This window comes from Aythya ferina (genome assembly GCF_964211825.1).
Source record: "Aythya ferina genome assembly, chromosome: 2".
Lineage (NCBI taxonomy): Eukaryota > Metazoa > Chordata > Aves > Anseriformes > Anatidae > Aythya > Aythya ferina.
Window position 1 is genome coordinate 94,930,427 of NC_140297.1, and position 25,526 is coordinate 94,955,952.

The following is a 25,526-nucleotide window of genomic DNA, read 5'->3' on the forward strand; positions in this document are numbered from 1 at the left end:
GATTTTACAGACATCAATTCTGATTCATCCCAAATTTGCAAAATTACATTTTATCTTCCCACCATTGCTCCATTTCTCAACTTCCTCCCTCCAAAATATCATCATGAAGTTCCATGAGAAATTCAGAGGAATAAACAAGGAAAGAACACAACTTTTCAAAGTTATCTCTGGAAATCTTTGGAAAGCAATGTTTCAGTATCTAAAATGTGACAATTACTGTGGGGATACACCTAACTTTTAGGTAGGACAACAATTAAATTCTAGAAACTGGATTTAGTAATTCATTTATATATGTTTGTTTCACATGTAATTCTGTATCACACTAGGATAGAGTACAACAACTGGGTTCAAGGCAAGTTCTCTCTTTCACTCCTTGCTTAATTACATCTTGAAAGAACTGAATGAAATTAATTCAGGAGTAAAATGTTTTGAACACTAAGAGCATCATTATATTTTACCTGAAAATCTCAGTGCCCAACAATTAGATCGATGGCACACAATTCTATCAACACCATCCCCCTAGCTTCCTGATTTGTACTAGATATTTTACTCCTTTCCTTCCATATGCATTCAGAATTTTGCCAGAGCAACCTACTCTGGCTACTCAGATTCCCAATATCCGTCAGATTAATGCTAGGATAGGATGTAACAGCGATCCTCTTCTGCTGATGATCCTCTTCTACACTGAAAAAAAAAAAAAAAAAACAGAAAAAAAAAAAACTATGCAGATGTAAACAGCAGATTACAATAATCACATCCCCCCTCCTCTAATCTCTGCCTGTGTTTATACTTCATCCAGGGAAGATTTTGATCTCACCTTGGTCATTTCCTGGTGTACTTTCAGCCCTGTACCTGAATCAAAGACATGTTCTTCACAAGCTAAAAATTGCTTGGAGGATCAACTTTCTCATGCTTCACATTTAGCATATCAGCTGCTTGCTCGTCTAAATTTTGATGTATTTTTCTGTAGGGTAACTAATCCAAAGCTTTTCAGTTACTACATGAAATGAATGTATGTGTGATTAATCGCTCTATTCCATAATATTAACCTACTAGGAATATTTTTCTTGGCTTAGTGGTTTGGGTGCTCATGGGATAACAAAATCTTAAGATTAAAAAAAATAAATACATTTAGTCATGTAGTTCATCTCTTGATCAGGACAGAGTTGTACCTTGCTGCATGTCAGATAATGACTGTTCATCTTTTAAATAAACAAGAACACCTTGGAGTTATTATACCTTGTCTGTATCTCCTCAGTAATGATATTACTGTTTGGATTTTTCATTAAAAACAGGATTTTATTAAAACATTTTTATGTTGAATCTGAAAACATAATTAATGACACAAAATTGAACTGTTTCTTTGCTGATGTTTTACAGCAAACATTTTGAAATGCACAGCTTTATCCCTTCAATGAAGTACTATGCACTGGCCACAGCTACCTTCCTGGTAAACTGCTGGACTTGGGATCTTTAAAACTTAGCACACCACTGGGACCAGCTTGGACTGCAGAAGATTTTTAGACAACTCATGGTACAAGTCCTGTTTGATTTTTGTACCAGATGACATTGGTATCAGCATCAAGGCAGATGAAATATTTAGAAAAAATCAGCCCAGGGCATAATTTCCTGCCCTGGGAACTACATGCAGGATTGCTTATTCTAACAGTTAGCATGTGAATATGTTTCCTCCTCAAGACCCTATACACAATATGTGAATGCGATACTGGCATGTATTACCACAGTAATTACTGTGGTAATTAAAGAAATATCTGACTCTCAGTGGTTATTTGCATGCTGAAATCCGGGTATATAAAATACTCTATGAATTCAAATTATCATAACTCATACACATAACTATTTATAATTATTGCTGTTTTAGTAGCTGGAGTACCTGTACTCTTCACCAGGAAAAGAAAAAATCCCAGGATCCGATCCTGTCACCGTCTGCACGAGTGTGCTGCTTGTGAAGAAGTTAATCATATGCTCTGGCTTTTAAAGATGAATCTCACTTTGTTCTTATAGTCCTAAAACTGCTGGAGTTTGCAAATTAATTTTCCAAAACCTTTCTTCATATTCTAGAACATTCTTCAAGGCAGTTCACAATTCTTAGTTGTTCACAGCATTAATTTACTTTATTGATGACATCATCAGTATTTTGTCACTGTAGAGTTTAGTTGTCCTGAGTAAAGCTGACCATGGAAGTTTTGAACATTGATTTTTTTTTTTTCCCTTCTCTAACATAAGCGAATGATTTATCATCTTCTTCTGGGACATACGCCAGAGGCAAGAAATAGCTCTAATAACATGCTCTAAAGTGACTTATACTGATTGTGTGTTTAAAAACCTGGTCAAGAAATGTACTCTACCTGGACAAAGGAACATTAACCAGAAGGAAATACAAGAAAGTTTTTTAAACAAATGACACCTGCCACACACAAAATGCAGAACCCAGTTTTTCTCAAAAGCTCAGAGACTTTTTTCACGTGTGCTTGAATTATAACTTTATGAACTCAATTTTTATTATTTAAAAATCTCTTAATAAAAGTATTGTGAAAATACATGTCAATCAGGAAAAGGTAGAATAGGTTTCATGTAGGAACTTTCTCCTCAACAGGGCCTTAGATTTTCCCATCACTAATTTTATTAATTTTCATTCTTTTACATTGTTCTGCAATACAATCCTGAAAAGAAATATATAACTAAATTAATCTAAATCTCATACAACAGATGGCAGAAAAAAACCTTTGCACTACTTACAGAATAAGCAGAAAGCAAGTATGAAAAATAGTTTCATAGGTTTCCTATCTCTGTTGCCTCAGTAGATTCATGTATGTGCCTGTGCATTTCCAAAGAGAAACAGATAGGATGCAATTAGATGTTTGCTTAGGTGAAGAAGCTGGTTATTTCTTGATTTATACAGCAGTCTCATAAGCAGTTATTTTGGCACTATTGATACAACAGGAGAAGGAAAAGCTCTAGTACAAGGATGGGAACAAAAGTGAAAATATTAGAGGAAATAGGACCTCCTTATGCTGGAGAGACAACTAATAAAAGCAAATATTTTGAATGTATTTTATAGATAAAAATTAATTTTGATTGAAGAAGCAACTACAAATAATGTACCAACAAGCTTTTAAACTGGTCTCAGAGTTGTAATATTTCTAATGTGCAAAAAGCCCAGAAACAGAGTGGGAAATATATACATTTTTACTTTGCATGCCTACAATCTAAGTAAAAATAAATAAATAAATAAATAATAAATAAAAAATAAATTGGAGATGCTTATGGGGGTAATGACAGACCTTTACACTAACTGTGTTTGGCCACTTTCTTACTTGCTCTTCTGCATATTTTTTTTGGAAAATTTTTGGTCTCCTAATTGTTCACTTGAAATGACCAGAGACCAAAAATTATATGTTTATAAACACTTTATGAACTTTGGTCAGATCCATTAATGTAGTTTATTTTAGGACTATTTATTTTTGGACAGGACAAGAACAATTTATATATGTAAAATCATTCAGGAATTCATATATTCATTTACATATACTTTCACTAGGCCAGATTTTTAGCTGACTTAGATGGATATAGCTTTATAGGTACATGATGCTTTGCACCTACAACATTTTTATACTTCTGCCTCATATAGATAAATTAAAAATAAGAATTCTGTGATTCTGTAAATTATAATGTTCAAGAGAATTGAGTTTTTTCTCCCAGATTGAAATACTGGTGTATAATATTTCCTGATTTTATTTATTTATTTATTTTAATTACAGTACATTCAAGATATTAATCAACCAGAAATAAACTATTTTAAGTTAATATTAGCTTATTGTAGTGGCAGATCATTGCATAAATTCAGGTAAAACAGACTGTTACAGACTAGTAGGTCCGGTCTTATGGTAAATTTCGGAAACACCGGATTATACTAAATTAAATAAAATATGTGAATACTTTTTTTTTTTTAATTACTTCTACACATCAAGAATTATCCCTCCTCCATTAAAATAAAATAAAATAAAATAAAAGTTATCCCTGCAATATCAAAGTCACTTTTCAACTTGAAAAAACATCAGCTCAGTATTTTGAGCTTTACTAGAATTCTTATTCTTCTGTTTCAAAATTTGACATGTTTTCTCAAAACTACTTCTGAACCCTCATTTATCTTTGCTACAGGAGTCCACTGCATTTTTTTTTTCTGAACTACCTCTTCCATAATATGTCCAGCAGACCCTCTTAATATGTACTTATTGCCTGTGTATGAACGCTACTTGATGAATATTCTCACAAGTCACTACTCCCTCCTTTATAGCTTGTCAGGATGAAGAGATTTTAAATGATAGTATTCACTCTATTTGCACTGCCACTTTTGCTGCAGGAATTTTTGATAAACAAATGAGTTAGCCACCAGGAAGAGAAATCCTTTTCCTTTCCTCTGTTGAGGACCCTAAGGAAAATCTCTGCCCCTCTTCTAAAGAGATCTACATAGGTTGGGGAAGAGCAGGTTACTGCCAGCTGTGCACTTGATATGAGCACCATCTGGCACTTGCAGGGTAGGGTGACTCTGGGGGAACACTGTCAAGAGCACTCTGCCATTGCTCTAAAGAGGAGCAACTACAACATCTTGCTAGAATATGCTGCTGGTTTTAGCATATGTGATAACAGACTGAGACTGGACATGCCACTTCTTATGGAACCACATCTCCCCAACTGATGAGGGAACCATTTCTGTCTTTATACTAAAAGAAACCTGGGTTTGGAATTTATTCTCCTCAAGACCTGCTTAAGCACACAAACCCGTGTTCTGATTGTTTATTTTCCAGATCCACTGGGCTATAAGATACATGCCACAAACATTAAAGTTTTACAGGTTACAGTGTGTAAGATGTAGTAGCAATTTTTCAGCATTGAATCCAAAGGAACATTTATTTCTTGTAACAAGAGTTAAGAACTCAAGAAGCAGATCAGTTTTAATATATAAAATGCTGTAAGAAAACATTTGCCAGATGATTCTTGGAAAAGAAGTCAAAGCAGAAACTTACTAGAGTCAGGCTACACAAAGAATAACCACATGAGCAGATATTGACATCCAAAGTTAAAATCAAACAAAAATCTCAAACTCAAAACGATCTTGCACTTGTACCCTACGTTAGAACATACTTTCTCTTCCACCTTTTATATACACTTGATCCTTCTGGATAACAGAACAATAAAACCAAGCAAACAAATAAACAAAGGCGGAGGTGGGGAGAGAGGAGGGCAAACAAACAAAACAAAAATATACAGGGGAACTAAGATATACCCACTCATGTTAACATGAAAATATTATGTAATATGAGTTAGTTCCAAAATACCCAAATGGTTCAAGTGAACACTGAGATAGACCTAGTTTTGGTTACTGTTTAAGTAGAGATATAAGTTAATAAATTTACACCTTTCTATATGAGTCCCGTCAATTTGTAAGAGTATTTCCACAGATAGAGACAACTACATTAAACAAAAATGGTTCAGCAATCTAAGAAAGGATTCTTTGGATCTTCTGCATTTCCCAGGTCATATTATGTACGGCTTATTCATTCATTTGGGGGCTGGATAGCAAAGTAATTAATATTAATTAGAAGTTATTATGTAAGAGTAAACACTACCACATCATTGTTACTTTTTTATACATATTTAGTACTCACTACAAAGGAGTGAGAAATCCAGCAGTTATGACCAGGCTTCTGAAAATCTGGCCCCACTTTTAAAATTCTGACAAAAACAAACAACCAAAAACAACAACAGAACTATACATTATTATTCATTCAGTGGAATGAACTCCATTTTATCTTCCACTAGTGAGCTTTGTTTCCATCCCCAGGATACAAATACATTCAGAAGTTACACCATTTACATGATTTCATGTTGTGGCTCTAAGAAACAAATTCAATTGCTTCTATTGAGATGACAGGGACTCCTTGGGCCTGGACACAGAAAAAATTGTTTTTGTTTTTCCATTTTTTTCTTTCCTTTTTTCTTCATGCAACACTATTAAAAATAAAAGTTCCATTTTGACAAATAAGATTGTTTTCAAAATTTGAGTACATTTTGGAAGTAGAGGGGAGTATAATTCATTTTTTCTCTTAAATTTCCATGTTTTTGTTTGTTTGTTTTTGTTTTGAGGTGGTGGTGATAGGTTTCTTTAGTTTTCTTTTATTCTTTTACTCCTTTGATTTTTTTTTTTTATTATTATTATTTTTTTTTTTTTTAAAAAGGGATGCTATTCTAAGATATCTCTAAAAACATGTATATCAAGTGATGTTTATTTTTGAAAGTTAGTATTCCTGGTGGGGAAAAAAATTATAAAAGTTCTACAAAGCTCCAAAACCAGAAGGCTGACTTATACCCCTTGCAACTGACTTGCAAGAAGACCTTGTCCTCATTTTTACAAGCAAGTGTACCAGACCTGTGCTGTTAGTCCATTTATGTAAATAATAAGTCCAATTCCCTTTGTGACCTCCTGCGAAAGCTGTGCCATTAGAGCCATAGTGTCATTTAGGCAGTCAGTGGAGAATCAAAGACTGCCTGTGCTGCAGCAGCCCACTACTATGTTTCTAAGAAAATGGGCTCTTAAAAAAGGAAATGTCACACCACAGAGTGAGAGATAAACAGAGGTATATCTTTAGAGCAGCAGGCAGGGACTGTAGAAACACTCTCTGTAAATGACTTTGATCCCCTAGTGTGATGAATCATGGAGTCGCAAATCCTTTTTAGCTAATTGCTATCAGCTTGCGAGATTTTTCCTTCCATGTTCAATATCAATTTTCAGGGCCATAAGAGATAGCACTTCTCCCCCGAGCCCGCTGGCGACTTACCGCTAAAACTGAACTAGCACCACTTAACAGTTTAAAGGGGGAAGTCATTTAATATGACACTGCTGCTAGTAACTAAAAGGGAAAAATATTGGGGGCAAATACATGCAATAGTAAACCTTTTTACTGTCAGTGACCTTCCTTTGAAAACTGTCCTTTCCCTATCTGTGTAGTATCAGTATAGCTATCTCAAAGCAAAAGAATCTTTAATTATTCACAAGTGCTAAACTGGGACCTCAGAAAAAGGAGAGTGAACTCTAGTCATTTTTAAGGCCTAATGACTTAACCACTAAAAACTGAACAGAAAACAAACCTTTAAAATATCTTTTGACTCCTACTATGAAACTGAATGGGAAATTAACAACATCCCTTTTACCAGTTAATTTTAAACAACACTTACTGTGCAAATTTCATTACATTTTTCATTTGCAGAACAATCTCATGAAACTATTATTTCTTTTCAGGAAAATCTGTAGATTTTTTTTTCCGTATTCAGTTCAATGGGACTATAGATTTTTTCCATATCCAAGGGGAAGGGGAGGGGAAGGGGGGAGATTCATTCATTATTTCCCAGAAGTTATTCCTTTGGCCTTCTTGTCAGGAAAAATATCTAACATTAAGGTAGAGATACGTTTACTTGAGGTGGGTTAGCCTTCATATATTGTAATAAGACAAAAAAACATAGGATTTTGACATATATACTGAAACCATAATATTTAAGTTTTACATTCCTTTTCAGTTTTGAACACTTGACCAAGTTTTAAAGGTTCCCATCTGTTTCTTAAGAAAAATTCTTAGCAGGTGGAGTTGATTTGTCTACTGTTCTGAATTGTTTAAGAACAGAGTAGGAGTTCTCAGGTTTCCTCTTACATCTGGGTTCCATGTTATTATATGTGTTCACTTAACTTGTATGTATTTTTAATACTTAACTATGGATGTAATACTTAACTTGGATGTAATCCAAGGGAGTACATCAATTTCTCACATATTTTTCACCTGTCTTGCTTACGACTTGTCTTCTCTGAAACTTGACTCAAAAATCTTACCATACCATCTGTGGCCCAAATCACAGCACCATCACAGATGATGCAAACATTAAAAAGTACCTGAATTCTGAAATTATACTAACTTAGTTAATTTGATATGGCATTGCATCAAAGCTTAATTGATTAATTAATACCATTATCAATTTATTGGTAATTATCAATTGGTAAGTGATAATTACAAATAAATAAGATAATTAAAATTATTTCCTATTCCTAGCATATTTACAGAGATGTTACAGTAAAGAAACAACGACAGGCAACTGCAGGATCAGATCTTTTCCTTGGAGTTAAAAATGTGGATGTTAAATTTGAAATGAAATTACTTACTAAAAGCTTAAGTCACAGAAAGTTAGACAAGTAGTTTGATTCTAGAATCCCCTGACTTTCCCCAAAACATTGAGCAGTTATGTTATGAGAAATGAAAAACAAACAAACAAACAAAAGTATTGACAATCAATCTCATTCTGCAATGAATTATACTTCAAATATAGAATATTCAAAGTGATTAAAATGATTTGTGCATTTATGTACATGTTACAGCTGGTGTTGTAAACTGAAAAACAGTTACAAATACAATGTACAGGTAAAATGTCTTCATTTGAATTAAGCCAAATTTAATTTAATAGCCACTTCTGGCAAAGGAGACAAGAGCAAAGATCTCACAGAGATTGGTTGGAAATTTTGTCTGCTACCTTCTCTGACAGTGTTAAAATGAATTATATACATCAAGTGTATCACAGACTATTTCTAGTTCACAAACATACAAAAATTCAAGCTGTTCCTAAAACTCAGTGGAGATTTTCATGCAATTTAGAGTGAATTCCAATTCAAAAAGTCTTCAAAGTTATAACTACTTAAATATTTGTCAGGTAAGGTCTGAATGAAGTCTAACTTGTTTCTCCTGAAGATAAACTTGATGTTTTTGGTCTTTGAAATCAGGATCTAAGAAACCTCAACAAGATTCCAGATCAACAAAACTATTCTTCTAGTAAAGTTTTATTGATGAATTTAAATAAATAAATGACACTTTGGCTTTATGACTGAGTGCTGAATCAACCTGATAATTACCAATGTGGCATGCCTTTAGGGAAGAAGACTAGTGCTCTTCCATTACAAAGGCAATATATTGTACCTTTTGAAAAGCCAGTGATATTAGCACTAACATATTAAATTCCTAAATATTCTTCTAATTGATTAAAGGGGTTAGCCCATTTATTCCAATAAGAGTTGTTTGTTTGTTTTTAAATAGAAAAAAAGAACATGTATATAAACCTGTATTTCAAATAACTGGAAGCAATGGGAAGTTATTCTCATTTAAAACAGAGACAGCAAGTTTTGATAAAAAGTTGATCTTACAAATGTTATGTAGATTTTCTCATATACACAACTTTCCCCCATTTATCTACAAATAAGAAACAGTTATCAAAATAATATTTAAAATAGCTAAGCAAGGTGATGCCCATCAATAAAATTTCATTATTAAATTTTTAATGATGAAAGTCTGATTTCTTTTATTTGCTCTGAGTTTTCAAAGAGAGTTTGAGAATTTTGAGAGTAGCTCAAATATTTGAGCTTCTATTCATTGTTTTTATTCAGTAGCTAATTTAGTTGTAGTTTAAAAATAAACAAAAAAAAAAAAAGAAGAAAAAAAAACATAACGAAATAAAGATATACAATAAAGTGCATTTGAGGTTTTAAAATAAGTAGGGGCAGTATTGTGTGGACTATTCTAGGAACCACACAATACTAGCTAAAGTGATGCATCTCAGGAAGAGTGACACTGTACTATCAGTGAGAATCACTACTGGAGTTTAGAGGGAAACTAAGATTGCCCTTTTACATCTTTTAAAAATTGTGTGAAAGAACATCTCTGTGGTGATCACCGCCAACACTAATACTGTGCCTGTGTTGTTTAGCATTCAGGCAACACCAGCAAACTAAAAAGAAAAACAATCCTGCCCTGTCTCTTCACTGTATAATTCTCACTGATGCTGGTAGATGTCCTAGCAGTAGAGAGGGTAAAGAATAAGGTCACAAGATAATGAATTTAACTCTAGGTTTTTAAATGAGGGAGGTTGAGTTTGGAGTTTGTTTGTTTTTTTTTTTTTTTTTTTTTTTTAAATGGCATCTTTTTCTTCCTTGGGGAGATCTGCAGGCTGTGGCTTTTTGCCTTTGAACATCCTCAAGTCAAGCATCAAGAAAAGGTGATGAGGGTTAGGGAGGCTCCCTTGACATTTGGTGCACTGGCATCAGCCTTTGCAATTATGGGCCACCTTTCTAGCAGACGGTAATTGAAAAGTGTGAACCACATGGGCTCTAGTCAATAATAGCGTCAGCATACAAATGATACTCTGAGCTTTCTGTGTTCACCATTCACTGTTTTTGCTTTTCACCTTTTATCCTTCTCAGCATCATGACTTAATCCAGTCTAATGAGGTGGTCTTTATTGCCAAAAATCAGCAGCAACACAGCTCTCTTCTGGCACCACTTGGGGTTTGTAAGTAGTCAAAAAATAGTGAGTCTGTCAGCTTTCCAAAAGGGAGGACAGTGCACCTTTTGAAATGTTCTTAGCTTTTTGAGCTCTCTTTTGAGCACAGGCTTCTTCCACACTTGCTAAGGAATGCATGCCACCTTCATACAACTTTTCATCATTAAGGCAGCACCAACCCAAGGTGGCCAGAGCATTTGAGCTAGCTTAGTACATGCCTCTCTTAGCTTGAAGGTCATTATTGGTGGCCACATGCCACTATTTACAAACAGCAGGTGACTGCCCACAGTGGTGAGTGTGAATTTCCTTTGCTCTCTTTTCCTTACCCATCTGTCCATGTTTCTGGAATTGTAAGTATCTGCTTGTACAAAAAGCTTCTGAAAAGACATACTAAGATATTGTAGGTGACAGGAAGATACAGGAAGTAACCAGCTATTTCTGAGTGACTAAAAGGAAAACAGTTAATTTTACAGGGTTTTTATTCTTTTCTTTTGTCACAAACATTTTAATGTAAGGTCGCAGAAGAGTACATTGTCTATGTAGAACTTACAAAGACCTGGAATTAATGAATTTTGTCTAGCAATGGGTTTTTCATCAGACTTCAAAATGGACCCAGAAGCAAGACCTATGCGTGTCAGTAATAAATACATGCCCTAATAAAAATATAAAACAATCCATATTAAAAACAAACACAGTGTAATTGTAATTGTTGATCCTTAGAAACTGTATGGTACCCTTATCAACAAACCCTTTGCTGCAATGGCAATTTCAATTTTTAAGATGGGACAAGAGGGTGAGGATGTGTGTGTGGGGGGGGGGGGAGGAGGGAGCGGGGGGGGGAATGGAGAGAGACAAAGAAATATAACGGAAAGTATTACCATGGGATTAGATCATGTGGCTTTAATACATATATATACAACTGAGAAAAGCAGAGAATTTTGCCTCTTACTCTCCTTGGACCTCTTTCTCCCCTTTCTTCATCTCTAATCTGTGTTTTTTTTGTTCCCCCCCCCCCCAGTTCCTTTTGATCTATTAGGGACAGGCAAGTCAGCTCTGTAAGTACAGATGGAGTAAATATGGAGATTAGCCTCTTCTCGTACTGCATTAGCTCCTAATACCTGATTAAGCCCAGAATCATGCAATTGTCTCCGTGTTGGCTATCAGAGTGGCAGAGCACAGAAGGGGGCAGGATGAAGGCTGATTTTGTAATGGATACTTATTTTATCCCAGTGCTCTAAGAAGATTAGGCCTGGGGGTGTCACATTAGCCATGATCTCTGGGCCTTTGGTAGTCTCTTGCAGTTTTCAAACACCTTAGCTTCAGCCATAGAACAAACAGGCAGCTTGGACACCGTGGCCCCATGTTGTGGCATGAATAATTGCACACTGCAAACTGTTTGAAGATCACAAAGTGCTGTGTAAATTACCCAGTTTGGGCTTAGTAGAAGTGATTTGTGGTGACTTACTGAATCTTTTCACAGTTCAGCATTAAACTTTCCACACTTCCCACTATCTCAGATGGAATGAAGGTTGAGTCTTTTCTTCCTTTATTCTTATCAGATCAATCTTTGTAAAGCCAGTTTGTATAAACTGCTGTACTATATGCAAACTCTGCATGCAGTACTTTGGTAAAAGTTCAATTTTATTTATCTGAAACACCAAAAGATGTCTATTCAACATAAACGCTAAATCAGCTCATGTGAAGAATGTAAGGATATGTTCAAAACCATCTGTATAATACATGCCAAAATAGTACGTGTGAAAACCTGAATTTGTTTCCTTTTATTGAAGTTTCTTGCAAGATTTTTTTTCTTTTTGTTTAGAATCAAGATTCAACTTTATCAATGAGCAAGCAAAGTCAAAAAAAAAAAAAAAAAAGAGAGTGACTTTTCACTGAGGAAAAATGTGAACTCTAAACTGAAACTTGGAATATGGGATTTAGAAAAGGAAAAGGGGAAAAGGGGGAAAAAGGGGAGGGAAGAGAAATGCATCTGTTTATTGTTTGTTTTTCATTTTTTTTCTTCATCAATTAATATTGGTGCTTTTTATCACTAAGGAGTAAGAAAACTAAAAACAAACCTTTGAGATGCATGGACACCCAGACGTGCACATATCTATGCACACACAAGATATGTGCAAGACTAGAATATCCCGTTGTAAACCAGCAAGAAAATTAAACACCTGAAGCAGCTTCTACACACTACTGAAAGTGAATACTGAAATTGATGATCAAATCCTAGAGGATTTAAAGCAAGTGATCACTAACAGTTTAACAGGAATGTTCAAATGCCGTCCTTGGGAGAGATAAGCACATGCTAAGTGTGACACGAGTCTTCTAAACACAGTACATATTGCATCAGGTAAAATATTTTGAAAGAAAGAGAAGATGCAGAAAAATAATTCAAAAAGTCTTTATATACCTTTCAATTTGCTCTGCTTATCAGAGAAGCAGAATTTCTCCCCCCATCCACGTTATAAATATATATTTTTGATCTGCAAATTGAGGAAGAACTATGCTGGATTGATAAATCTTGGGCTACGTTACATTAAAAGAAAATAAAAAAACAAAAGCCTCAAACCAAAAATCTGATATACCACCCCGCCTATATTTTCGTTTGTGAGCCTATCTTATGTCCTCCATATCAAATACATACTATACAATCTAAATTTATCACAAATGTGTAAGGTATATCTAGAAGAAACATTATAGAATTTCCTGACTTCTACCAAACAATAAGAGACAGGTAAATATACATTAAAATTAATTTATGAATAGAAAAATAGCGAGATTATAAATTATTGTACAGACAATAATGCTCACAAATATGTTCAAGTACCTGGAAGACTTTGTTATCTGGTGAAGAATCCTTAAAATTCAAGCAGAGCTTTCTTTTTGCCTAAGAGAGGGTAGACACATAAAATTTAGAACTGGGTGAGAAGCTTAAGAGTTTTTCAGCCTTTTGGACTGAATAGGTGAAGTTTTTTCTCATGCTTCTTACCTTGTAAACAAATAGAAAAAAACTTCTGGGACTTGACCAAATCATCTTGTACTCTTCACAGTAAATCCTACTTAAGTGAGAAAAGATAATTTCAGTAGGAACCCAAAAGCGCTCAGAAACCATGGAAGTGCCTGTGAGGCATAGTACAATGGAGTACGACCACAATTTGGAAGAGAATCCTAGTTTTCTGATCCTTACTGGTGCTCTGAAAAACAGAGAAATCTACCAAGATATGGAGCCATTTTCCTTGTGTGTTAGTTTTTTTAAAATGTCAGGAAGATATTTTGAACTTTGTCCTAGTGGGACCCTTTTTTTCCAAGGACTCTCCTAGACCTCGTGTACACCAAGCCAGTCTTGTCCCACGACATTCAAATTAATAAATATAACAAAAATAAATAAATAATAAAATTACATGTAAATAAATATAATATAGAAATAATAAAAATACATGTAAATAAATATGATAAATACATTCAACCTAAATTATTAAAGCAACCAGATTAGTTAACTTATGACTCAGTAACATTTAAACCAAATTGAACACAGTTCATAACTGTTGTATATCTTTCCTAATAAAGGCATTATTCATACATTTCTTAGATAAGCATTTAAACTCAACAGCTGCCAAAGTAAAGATTAATAACAGCAATACATTTATGACACAACAAGAGATAGTGTATAATCATTTGGTTCTGTGAGCTTTTTAATGCTGAAAATACAATATAAATTACTCAGAAGAGTAATTATAATCTGTTTAGGGAGAGATATATTAATGAATAGTATATTTTTAAAAAAAGAAACTCTGTACAATGGTTGGTTTTAGTCTGATGATTTTTATATTAAAAGAGATAACCATAATTTGTTCTCTACTTCTTTCGGAAGGCAGATTCACTCAGACAGCCTTTGATTATTCAGCCTGGTAATCTTATTGTTTTAATATTTTAGCAATAAAAGTGAAGATGAAAGAGAACATCCTGTAGTTAATGGTTACATCACTTAGGTTTTGGGAACTATTATATTTTATGTATATAAACCAGTTTTAATTAATTGATATGAGACCAATAAAGGTGGAGAGATATATGTTGATTGTATAACTTTCAATCTTACAGTTGATATTCTTAGTAGTTTAGTAAACTGGAATGATGTTTCTCTTAATTCTTCTCTAGTGCCCTCTGGTTCTCATGTTCCATAAAAAGTGTGCACTAAGTCCCCTGTATCATTACCCTTAAAGACTGCCTTGGGTAGTTCTATATTAACCCATGTAGGGATGGGGCATCCACAACCTCTCTGTACAACCTGTTCCTCTTTTAGTTCAAAACCATTCCTCTTGTTTTATCGTTATCTGATTGAGCAAAGAATTACTCTTTTATATCCTCCCTTTAAGTACTGAAAAGATACAATGAGGTAACCTCAGAGTCTTCTCTTCTTTAGGCTGAGAGAGCTGGGACTGTTCAGCCTTTCTTTGTAAGAGAGGTGCTCCAGCCCCTTAATCATATTTGTGGCCCTCCTCTTGACCCATTCTGACAGATCAATATCCTTTTTGTGCTGGGGGCTCCAGACCTGGACACACTACTCCAAGTGATGTCTTAACAAGGGCAGAGTAGAGGGTGACAATCACTTCCCTAGTCCTGCTGGGCACTCTTCTGTTGATGCAGCCCAGGATGCAATTGACCTTCTGGGCTGCAGCAAGCATGTACAGCTGGGTCATGTTGAGCTTTTCATTCCATCAGAAGCCCCATGTCCTTTTCTGCAGGACAACAGTCAGTGAGTTCTTCTCCCAGTCTATACTCATGTGTGGGATTTCCCCAACCCAGGTGCAGCACCTTGCACTTGGACTTGTGGAACCTCATTAGGTTCTCATGGGCCCACTTCTTAAGCTTGTCCAGGTCCCTTTGGATGGCATCCCTTCCTTCTGTTCTATCAAGTGCACTACGCAGCTTTGTGCCATCTGCAAACTTGTTGAAGGTGCACTCAATCCCATCATCTATGTCACTGATAAAGACATTAAACAGTACCAGTCCCAGGACAGACCTCTGAGGGACATCACTTGTCACTGGCCTCCACCTGGACATAGAGCCATTAACCACCACTCTCTGGGTGCAATCTTCAAGCCAACTCCTTAACCACTGAATGGTCCACCCATCAAATCCACCTCTCTCCTATTTGGAGACCAGGATGTCATATGGGGCTGTATCACAAACCTTACAGAAATCCAAACAGATGACATCAGTCAGTCTTCGCTTGTCAATTGATGCAGTTCCTCCATTGTAGAAAGCCACCAAATTGGTCAGGCATGATTTACGTTTGGTGAAGCCATGCTGCCTGTCTCAGATCACCTCTTTATCTTGTATGTGCCTTGACATTGCTTCTAGCAGGTTCTTTTCCATGATCTTGCCAGGCACAGAGGTGAGTCTCACCGGTGTGTAGTTCCCCAGGTCTTCCTTTCTACTCTTTTAAAAACAGGAGTGATATTTCCCTTTTTCCAGTCACTGGGGATTTCGCCTGACTGACAGGAGTTTTCAAATATGATGGAGAAAGACTTGGCAACTACATAAGCCAATTCCTTCAGGAGCCTGGGATGCATGTCATCAGGTGGTCTCAAACCTGCTCTTCACTTACAGTGAGTGGGACTTTGTTCCCCCAGCCTCCATCTACAGGTTCAGGAAAATGAAAGATTTGGGAAGCCTCAGTGGCAGTGAAAACTGAGGCAATGAAGGTTTTTGTGTACCTTCACTTTTTGTGTAACTTCACTTTTGTGTACCTTGTGTGCCTTCTCCCTGTCTGTCTTTACCTGTTCATCCTTCTCATCCATGAGAGGGAGTACACTCTCCTTGGCCTTTCTTTTCTGAGCAATGTAGCTATAGACTCCTTTCCTGTTATTCTATATCCCCTCCCTGCACATCCAGACTGCATCCCTATACTCTTCCTAGATCACATGTCCCTACTTCCACTGCCTGTGCATTTCCCTCTTGCATGTCAGTTTGACCAGCAGGTCCTTGATCATCCATCCCGGTTGTCTACCCACATTTTTGTGTGGGTGTCTTGCCCACATTTTTACGCAGAGGGATGGAGAGTTCTTGTGCTTTAAGGAAAGCATCCTCATAGAGTTTCCAGTTCTGCTCAACTCCTTTTTTTCCTAAGGACAACGTTCCAGATAATCTTACCTAGTAAGTCTTTAAATAGCTTGAAGTTCACTCTTTGGAAGTTCAGGGTCTTGCCTTTGCTCTTTTCCAGGCACATATTCATAGATATCACAAGCTTAACCAGGGCATAGTCACTACAGCCCAGACTGCCTCTAATCTTGACCTCTTTAATGATCTCTTCAGCATTGTTGAGCACCAGGTCAAGTAACGCTTCTCCTCTGGTTGGTTTGTCTAATACAATTTATTTTGTGGAAATAGTGTATTTTATTGAATATACTTTTTTTTTCATATTTTTATGAAATAAAAAATATGAAAAATATGAAAAATAAAAAATATTTTTTATGAAAATATATTTTTTTCATATTTTTTTTTCATTTGTATATACATCTCCACATAATGAATACGTCCATATGATAGAACTGGCAAATGTGTTCTGTAATATTGCACTGTAGGTTCATTCATATGTGTGTACTTCCTTCCACTCCAGTCTGTTACTTTGAAAGGATCAGTAAAAAAGTAGTTTATCCATCTCTAACATCATGAAATCCAGCAGTTCTTCCCATCTCTCACTTACCTGCCTTATTTTAAGAGGCAAATGTATTCATGTGATGCATCAGTTTAAATTAGTTTATTTTAATACATAAATAATAATATAAATAATATCAAATTATCCTAAGTATGTGTTTCTGGAAGAAAATAATTGGTCTGATAAAATGTTAATTTGATCTCTCCATCTAATCTGGTGTTCTGACAAACTATAGATGATTAAAAGAAAGGTAAAAAGGTACAGGATGCTCTATAATGAGCATGTGGTAGAAATGCCACTAACCAAAAGACAGTTAAGAAATGACATCTTTCACATGGTAAAAGCAGCCATATTATTATTATTATACATTCGTAGATAATACTAAAAGTGTTAAAATATTATTTCAAATTCAAGTACTTGAAAGCTAAGAAAGGCCAGAACTAAAACTGTTTCTATGGATGGTATTTCGAAAACACAAACCTTTTCTCTTTTTTTTTTTTAAATACTATAAACACCTTAGAATTATTAGATCCTCATACATTTTTTTCTGAAACATCTTTTATTATACAGTACACATGATGGGCGAGTCATGAGAAAATCAGATCTATATATTGAAAACAGTTGTTATTGTGGGATTTATGCCCTGTTTGCATTTAGATGTTGGACTTTGCGTAGGAAAATTTGACAATGACATTTTTGGCATAAATATTTGGATTAATTCAATATTTAATTACACTAATTTCTATGAACAGCAACAATAAATAATAATAATTTAGAAAAAGAAACATCAGATAGTTGCATTTCTGCGCACATTCACTCCTGTTTTCCTATGATAAGTACATAGATGCATATACTGATGCCACCTACATCTCTATTTGAATCTGGTAAGCGTTTGCACAGATTCCTTTTCCAGCATTATGCCAAAATTTTTCATTGCATAAAAAAAAAAAAAAAAAAATCTCAGTTTTTCCTGGCCATCTCACAAACATGAAGAATCTTACTTGCTTCCTCAAAACAGATCTCTTGAAGAAGATAATTTTTTTCCAGACTTAAGGGGGGTAGAATAAGAGATAAGTTTCATATGACTTTCTAGCAAGAATCTGCACAGCATTTCAGTCAACAGTGTTAAACAACTTCAGGATTTAGATAAGGCTATCTTCTAAAGGGAAGACTACAGACAGCTAACGAGTTGTGTACACTTACCATAACTCATCCTCAAATGAAATAATGGGATTGAAATTCTTATAAGAATCATGACACTAGTTGTTCACAATCTTATTAACTGTAAGCATGAACCTTACATTCCAGAGGATAAGTACCAAGATAAATACCAAGATCGTGTTGAAGTCAAGGGAAAGTTTCCCAGGTAACTTCCTTATGATTATTCCTATCAAAGAAGTTATTTTTCATTAATTGGAGGTTGTTAACTTATTATCACTAAGAAGAAAACATTCTTCCACTGCTGCAGATGACTTAACTAAAAAATTAATAAACTGATATACTGGCAGGCACCATGTTTTGCTTTCTCTCAGCAAGTTGTTCACTCCGCAGTGGAATAGATCCAGAACTCTTCCCTCTTTTTTTTTTTTTTTTTTTTTTTTTTGAAGCAGTACATTTCAAAACTTTTATTAACAACTTAATTTCTTGAAGTGATATGCAGCTGCAATGGTTTAACTTGTTAGCTTAAAATGATGAAAAGGTTTTCAGAAGAATGCACAAGTTCTGGAAGACTTCTTGTGCCATTCCTTTACACACACACCTGCATGGGCAATCTATGCTGAATTTGTCTTGCAACTACAAAACTCAGCTTTGCAGAATTGCTCACGGTTGTTTGGTTTTTGTTTGTTTGTTTGTTTGTTTTGTTTTGTGTTTTTGGTTTTTTGTTTTTTTTTGCTTCCCAGCCTCCAGGCATTATGTGAACATTAGGGGAAAGCATGTGCTGCCTTCTTTATGTGTACACAGAAAAAGATACATAAATACAGTAACTGTTATGACTTCCCATCCATTTCTACATTTTCAGTGTTTTGTGTAAAATATTCCATGATGATTATCGATTTTTTACTTTTTTATACAAAAAATACTTTGCCTGTTCTGCATTTCTTTACTAACAAACAATCATAAAAGTTTAAATTAATGGAAACACACAGATAATTTGGATATTAAACCCCCCACTAATAACCCAAACAACCAAAGACTAAAAGTAGCCAAAATACTTTTGCTGAGGGTATGGATAAATTTCCAGATTCCCTGGGGGAAACCATGATGAATTCTGTTTTACTTCTAACTAAAGTAGAGGAATACTATGAATGAAAGATTTCAACCTCCTACCATTATTGTGCTTTCCATCCCTCTGTTTAAGTAAAGACAATGAAAGCTGAACTTCAGACCTCGTCCCCTGAAACAGCATCAGGACATGGACTTGTTCCCAGGTTACAAAGTCAAAGTTAATAATGCTTCACAAGCAGCAACAGTTCTAGTTCTGTTAGTAAAATACCCACAAGTACACAGGAAAAAAAGAACATGTTCAGGAGCTAGTCACAGTTTAGTAGTGAAAAGAGATGTTGTTAAGAATGGTGCAGTAAATTCAGTTATGTTGTTCTTTTTACCCCGTCTCTATTTTTTTCAGATCTGTTTTTGTTCCCAGACAATCTAAATGCCCTTTTATCTAAAACAGAAAATGTTACAATCCTTCTGTTTGTAGCCTTATACTTACAAGCAACCTTATCCTCATAAAGCAGAACATGCATGTGATAGCCTGATAAGAAAAAAGTTTCACTTGCAAGACACAAAGGAATATTATAAACAAATGAAAAATAAAAATAAAAATAAGAACTAATGTGAAACAAAAAGCCTCTGCGTAACAATAATAATAATAAAAATCTCCCCTCCTATCATCACTAATTTGCTGGTTAATGCTGTCAGCTGAGAGGCCAAGGAAACAAAGAATAGAATTACCCTCTCAATCCAGGTGCTACCTCCAGGGCACGACAAACATGTTGGCAGAAGAGTGAGGAAACTTGCCCTAGTGCTCCTGGGCTATGCCTAGGGATGTCTTTTTTTTTTTTTTCCCCCCCTCTTTCCCCCCCCCGCTTCTCTCATAAATTTACTAAAAATTGCATAAGAAGAAAAAATGATGAAACATCTTGACAGTCTCTTTTTAAGTTTGTCAAAGGTTTTACTGACTATTAGAAGTGCAGCAAGCCTGTCAAGGTGTAGATGGCTGTGTGCCTGAAAACACTTACAAGCTGTCCATTACTACTGATAATCCAGCCCCAGGCTGGATTAATTTGTGTGATGTTAAAAAGCCCTTCCAGCTATCCAAAGGTGTCAAAGTAGGCTAGCATAGACAGAGTACTTGGGAATACAGCCACAGACATTGCACTGAGGGAATACAACCAGGTGTCCACTCTCTTAACCTTATACAAGCTTTTCTACAATAAATCCTAAATCCTGACCTCCTATGTAGAATAAGTCAAGTTAGAACAAGCTATACAGATGGTGGGAAGAAGTTTTCCCAGACTTTGAGCAGATCATCCTAGGGCTGCTAGTTTTATACCTATAACTCTTAACAGCTCAGGTACAAAACATTTCCACTTATTTCAAAAATAAAAAGAGACATCTTCTTGAAGTCCAAAACAGAGTGAGATTATTAGTTACTATTATATTTAGGACTATTCCTCCTTTTTCTTTTCACCTCCTTTTTCTTTTCAGATACCTTAGATTTTTTAGGCACCTTGTAATAACAATAGGAAAACTATATGCCAGAGTTACTGCCCATATTAAAATACTTGGATGAGCACCACAAAACTAATTTTTACAAATAGGAGAATCATGCATTTAAAATATAGACAAGCATGCTGACAGTGACACTCCATAACATTTTTTCACCTCTCAGGTACAGATATACACTACAAAATGACTATAAAGTCACGTATATTTTAATATTATGTTCTTCCAAAAACATATCTTAGGATATCTTATGAAAATAATATATCCTATTAAGGAGTATAAAAATAAGTTTTACCTTATTTTTATCTAACTAGCTTCTAGTACTGTTAATAGCAAACATTTTCAAAACATGAGCTAAAAAAAAAAAAAGTTAAAAATTATAAGATTTTTACACTATTTATTCCTCAGATTTCAGGGCTGCAATCATATAACATAAGATATATATATTTTAAATAGAAAATCTAGGATTCTCATAATTTTTTTTTCATGATAACACTTGGGACCATAAGTAAAAAAATATGAAGTATTATGAAACTCATACAATTAATAATAACAGAATTGGCAAAAGAGGCTTATGTTTCAGGAAATAAAATAGGGTTGCTAAACTACTTTTCTAGAAAGAAGTGCAAAAGTAAGAGATGTTCAAGTAGTCATCATTGTTCAAAATATTATCATTGCTCAAAATGAAAACATTTTAATAAATGAAGAAAAAACATACACAGACACTACTTGCTTGTAAAGAAAAAGCCTTGACACTGGTCAACAACTGTTCAGCAAAAGCCATAAGATCTGTATTCTATCACTGATTTAGTCACAAATTTAATACACAGCAACATAAGTACTGCTACAAAGAAAAACTTTGTGCCCACCAGAAGCAGTACAGGGAACAAGAAATGATTTTAGGCACTGTAATGTTTCCTGTTAGACTCCAAACATATGCACACTACCTGATCCAGAAGGAGGAATTTCAGTGCTAGATTCTCAGCAATAAAAGGCAGAGAAAGAAGATCCTAGACTGCACTTCCTAACATGAGATGCACAACTAACATTGTAAAAGTTACCAGAGAAATAGTTGTTCCTTGATGCTTTTTTGGACAACAAACTTTTGTTTGTTTGTCTATTGCCTAAGCAGACATCTCTCCATAGCCTTAAAAACATAGCCTTAAAAGCAGAGTGTGGTTGTGGAATCCAGCTTTTGAGTCACATTCTGTTACAGAACCAGAGAGTAATTATACCTCCATGGTCTGGGAATAGGAGGAAGAGAAGAACTGAATAGCTTTAAAACAACATGGCCAAAGCAGTGTGAGTGAGAAATACAAACACCACAGACAAGAGGCAATAGAATTACATCAACAGTTAAGACTGATTTTACATATTGCTCTCCTGAAATCAGGCACTTCAATTCCATCTTAGAAGTATTTCATTCTCCTATCTAAATTCTTCAGAAGTTTGGGTCTAGAGGCTGTGCCCTATGGCCACATGATGTTTGGCCACCTCTTCTATAAAATAAAACATATGTCTATATATAATGCTTGTTTACTTAATATGGTGCAATTTGGGGTTTTGCAGTACTGAGAGGCTGCCAAGTACAAGAAATATCTAACTGACTGTATAACATGCAAAAAAGTGTAAGAGCTAGTGTAAAAGGAAGGTTCAAAAAAGAAGCTGAAGAAAAGAGAAAGAGAGAACAAGGTTTCAGAAAGTTTAAATGCAGGAATAAACTGTGCTGAATTACCATAAGTCTATCTCAGTATTTATTTGGTTGCTTGACTTCATTCACTATCTGCCCCTAAAGGCTACATTATTCTAGAAAACTGTAGATATTTTGCAACAGTATAAGCATCATACAAATTGATTTTCAGTAATCAATCTTACCAAGGCTTTTTCACTGTGTTCATTAACTTCACTGAAGAGGGCAGGACCTGAATACTACTGAAGGGTATAATCAACATGGCTCCAAAACAAAGAATGAAAACTAACACTGATACAGGTCATATTATGCTAGATTGATATCTAGCATATAGCATCTATTCATGATGGAAACAAAACAGCTTATAAACATGATTAGTTATTTTTTGGGAACTAGTGTTCAACTTTTGTGTTATTTAGCCATTATCACGTTGGAAGACAAGAGCACTATGCAGAGGTGGCTATGCTTGTGGAAGTATGCTTCTGAATCTATTGTCCACTGCAATGGAGTTTAGTTTATTTAATCTACCAAAAAATGAGCTAGCACAAACATTCAAAATAAATAGTAATAAATAAGTAAATAGATAAAAGATCCTTATGTTAAAGAAAAATAAAAAATAAGAATGATGATGGCAGAATAAAAAAGAAAAAAAAAAAAGGAAAAGAAAAAAACACGATTATAAACCATGAGAGGAATACATTTATTCTGGAAATTAGTGTAGAACAGCAACCATTAGCAAAATCACATTTGGAACACACCACTGATAAGCAGACTATTTTAAAAGATGACATCAATAATTATATGATAATATTTATGTAACACAGCATTTGTGTCAAGGGGACATAACTAAATTACTAGTCTGTTATTACATTTATTGTTCATAAGATAGCTAATGCCTTAGTTAAAATTATACTAACTCTTCTACGAGTTATCTATCTTTATTTCCTTCTTTAGTCTAGTCCATTTTTTGTAGAATTTGGGTGTTGCAAATAGCCTTTCTTGTACTTCTGATTATTCCTGTGATTTCCAATAATGATTTACTGAAGAAGTATATGCAGGTAAGAAAATGTTCAATCCTTATTAAATCATAAAAACAACAAAACCACCATTGATTTTGGGTTACATTTTTGAGAAATTAACAAACTAGCAGACTATTAACAGACTATTCTAGTGATATCCTAAAAATCAAAAGTTGGTCTTATTTCTACTTTTAGCTCACTATATAGTGTAGGGGAAACAATATTAAAATTACTAGTTTGAAGTGTTTTAATGAAGGACAGAACTCCCATTTCTGTCCATTCACAGTTCTGTTAATGCAGCATGTTCTGCTGTTTTCCACTCATACTACAACAAGCTCTTGGTTGAGATTATCAAGGGAGGATACATCACATCTTAGGAACAGTTCTGAAGTAGCTCAGCCTTCAGCACAGGTAACTGAGATGCTAGTTTGCAACTGGTATGGTGTCGTGGTTCCGCTCGAGTGGGCAGCTGAGCTCCACCACAGCTGCTCTCTCACTCCCCCTCCTCAAAGAGGAATGGGGAGAAAATATGTGAAAAAGGGCTCAAGGATTGAGATAAGGATGAGAAAATCACGCAATAATTATTGTAACGGGCAAAACAGACTCGGCATAAGGAGATAGTAAGATTTATTGCCTACAACTAACAAGCGAGAGAAGTGAGAAAACAAAGGAAAAAAAAGCAAACCAAAAGCACCTTCCCCCCCATCCACCCTCTTCCACCTCCTCCCCCCGAGTGGCGCAGGGGAACGGGGGAATGGGGGTTATGGTCAGTCTACAGCACTTCTTCTCTGCCACTCCTTCTCGGTCACTCTCGTCCCCTGTGCTGTGGGGTCCCACCCACGGGATGCAGCCCTTGATGAACTGATCCAGCGTGGGCTTCCCACAGGCAGCAGCTCTTCCAGAACTGCTCCAGATACGGGTCTGTACCACGGGGTCCATCCCTCAGGAGAAAACTGCTCCAACCTGGCTCCCCTACGGGCAGCAGCTCCTGCCGGGTCACCTGCTCCTGCGTGGGCTCCTCTCCACGGGCTACAGGTCCGGCCTGGAATCTGCTCCGGCAGGGGTCTTCCACAGGCGGCAGCCTCCGTCGATGAAGGGCCACCTGCTCCACCGTGGTCTCCTCCACGGGCTGCAGCGTGGAACCCTGCTCCACCGTGGTACTCCATGGGCTGCAGGGGGACATCCTGCTTCACCATGGTCCTCACCACAGGCCGCAGGGGACTTCTGCTCCGGCACCTGGAGCACCTCTCCCCCTCCCTCTACACTGACCTTGGCACCTGCAGGCTGTTTCTCACTCCCTTGACTCTCCCAGCTGCTGTGTGGCGCAGCGTTTTTTTTGCTGTCTTAAATATGCTCTCACAGAGGCGCAAACAACATCGCTTATTGGCTCAGATCTGGAAAACAATGGGGCCCTTCCCAAACATGGGGCAACTTCTAGATCTTTCTCACAGAAACCACCCCTATAGTCCCCTGCTACCAAAACCTTGCCACGTAAACCCACTACATATGGAAATCACAGCAAGTAAGTCACAGAGTCCTTCATGTCATATCTGTGCTACAGGTAATGAACATTCTGCCTCCTTCAATTTATTAGTCATTTTACTGGATCTGGCTGGGATGTTAACTTACCCTGCAGCAGCCCATACAGTGCAGTGCTCTGCACTGGTAGCTAGAACAGAAGTGGCATCACACCAGTGTTGTGTCTTCTGCTGAGCAGTGCTGGCACAGCATCAGGACTCTCTCTAACTCTCCTAGGGGGTGGGCAAAAAAGCAAGAAAAGAACATCATCAGGGCAACTGACCTAAACCAACCAAAGGGATATTCCATACCATATGATGTCACACGCAGCAACAAAAGGTGGAAAAAAGGAAGAAGAGGGGAAGGGTGGGCTCTCATTGTGAAAATGTCGGTCCTCCTCCCAAACACCGGCTACATGCACTGAGGCCCTGTTTCAAGGACATGGTCAAGTATCGCTCATTTGTGGAGAGTAGAGAGTAATTTCTTTCTTCTGCACTTCCACACAGCCTTTA

The 25,526-nt window shown here is 36.0% G+C and overlaps 1 long non-coding RNA gene across 1 annotated transcript; it reads right to left on the minus strand.

Moving 5' to 3' along the window:
* Positions 1-2,760: 2,760 nt before the first annotated feature.
* LOC311433073 lies at positions 2,761-13,418 on the minus strand. Its single transcript, XR_014690547.1, has 3 exons — positions 13,390-13,418; positions 13,228-13,287; positions 2,761-2,839 (listed from the first exon to the last, which is right to left on the minus strand). It is a non-coding gene; the product is annotated as an uncharacterized lncRNA (long non-coding RNA).
* Positions 13,419-25,526: the final 12,108 nt, after the last annotated feature.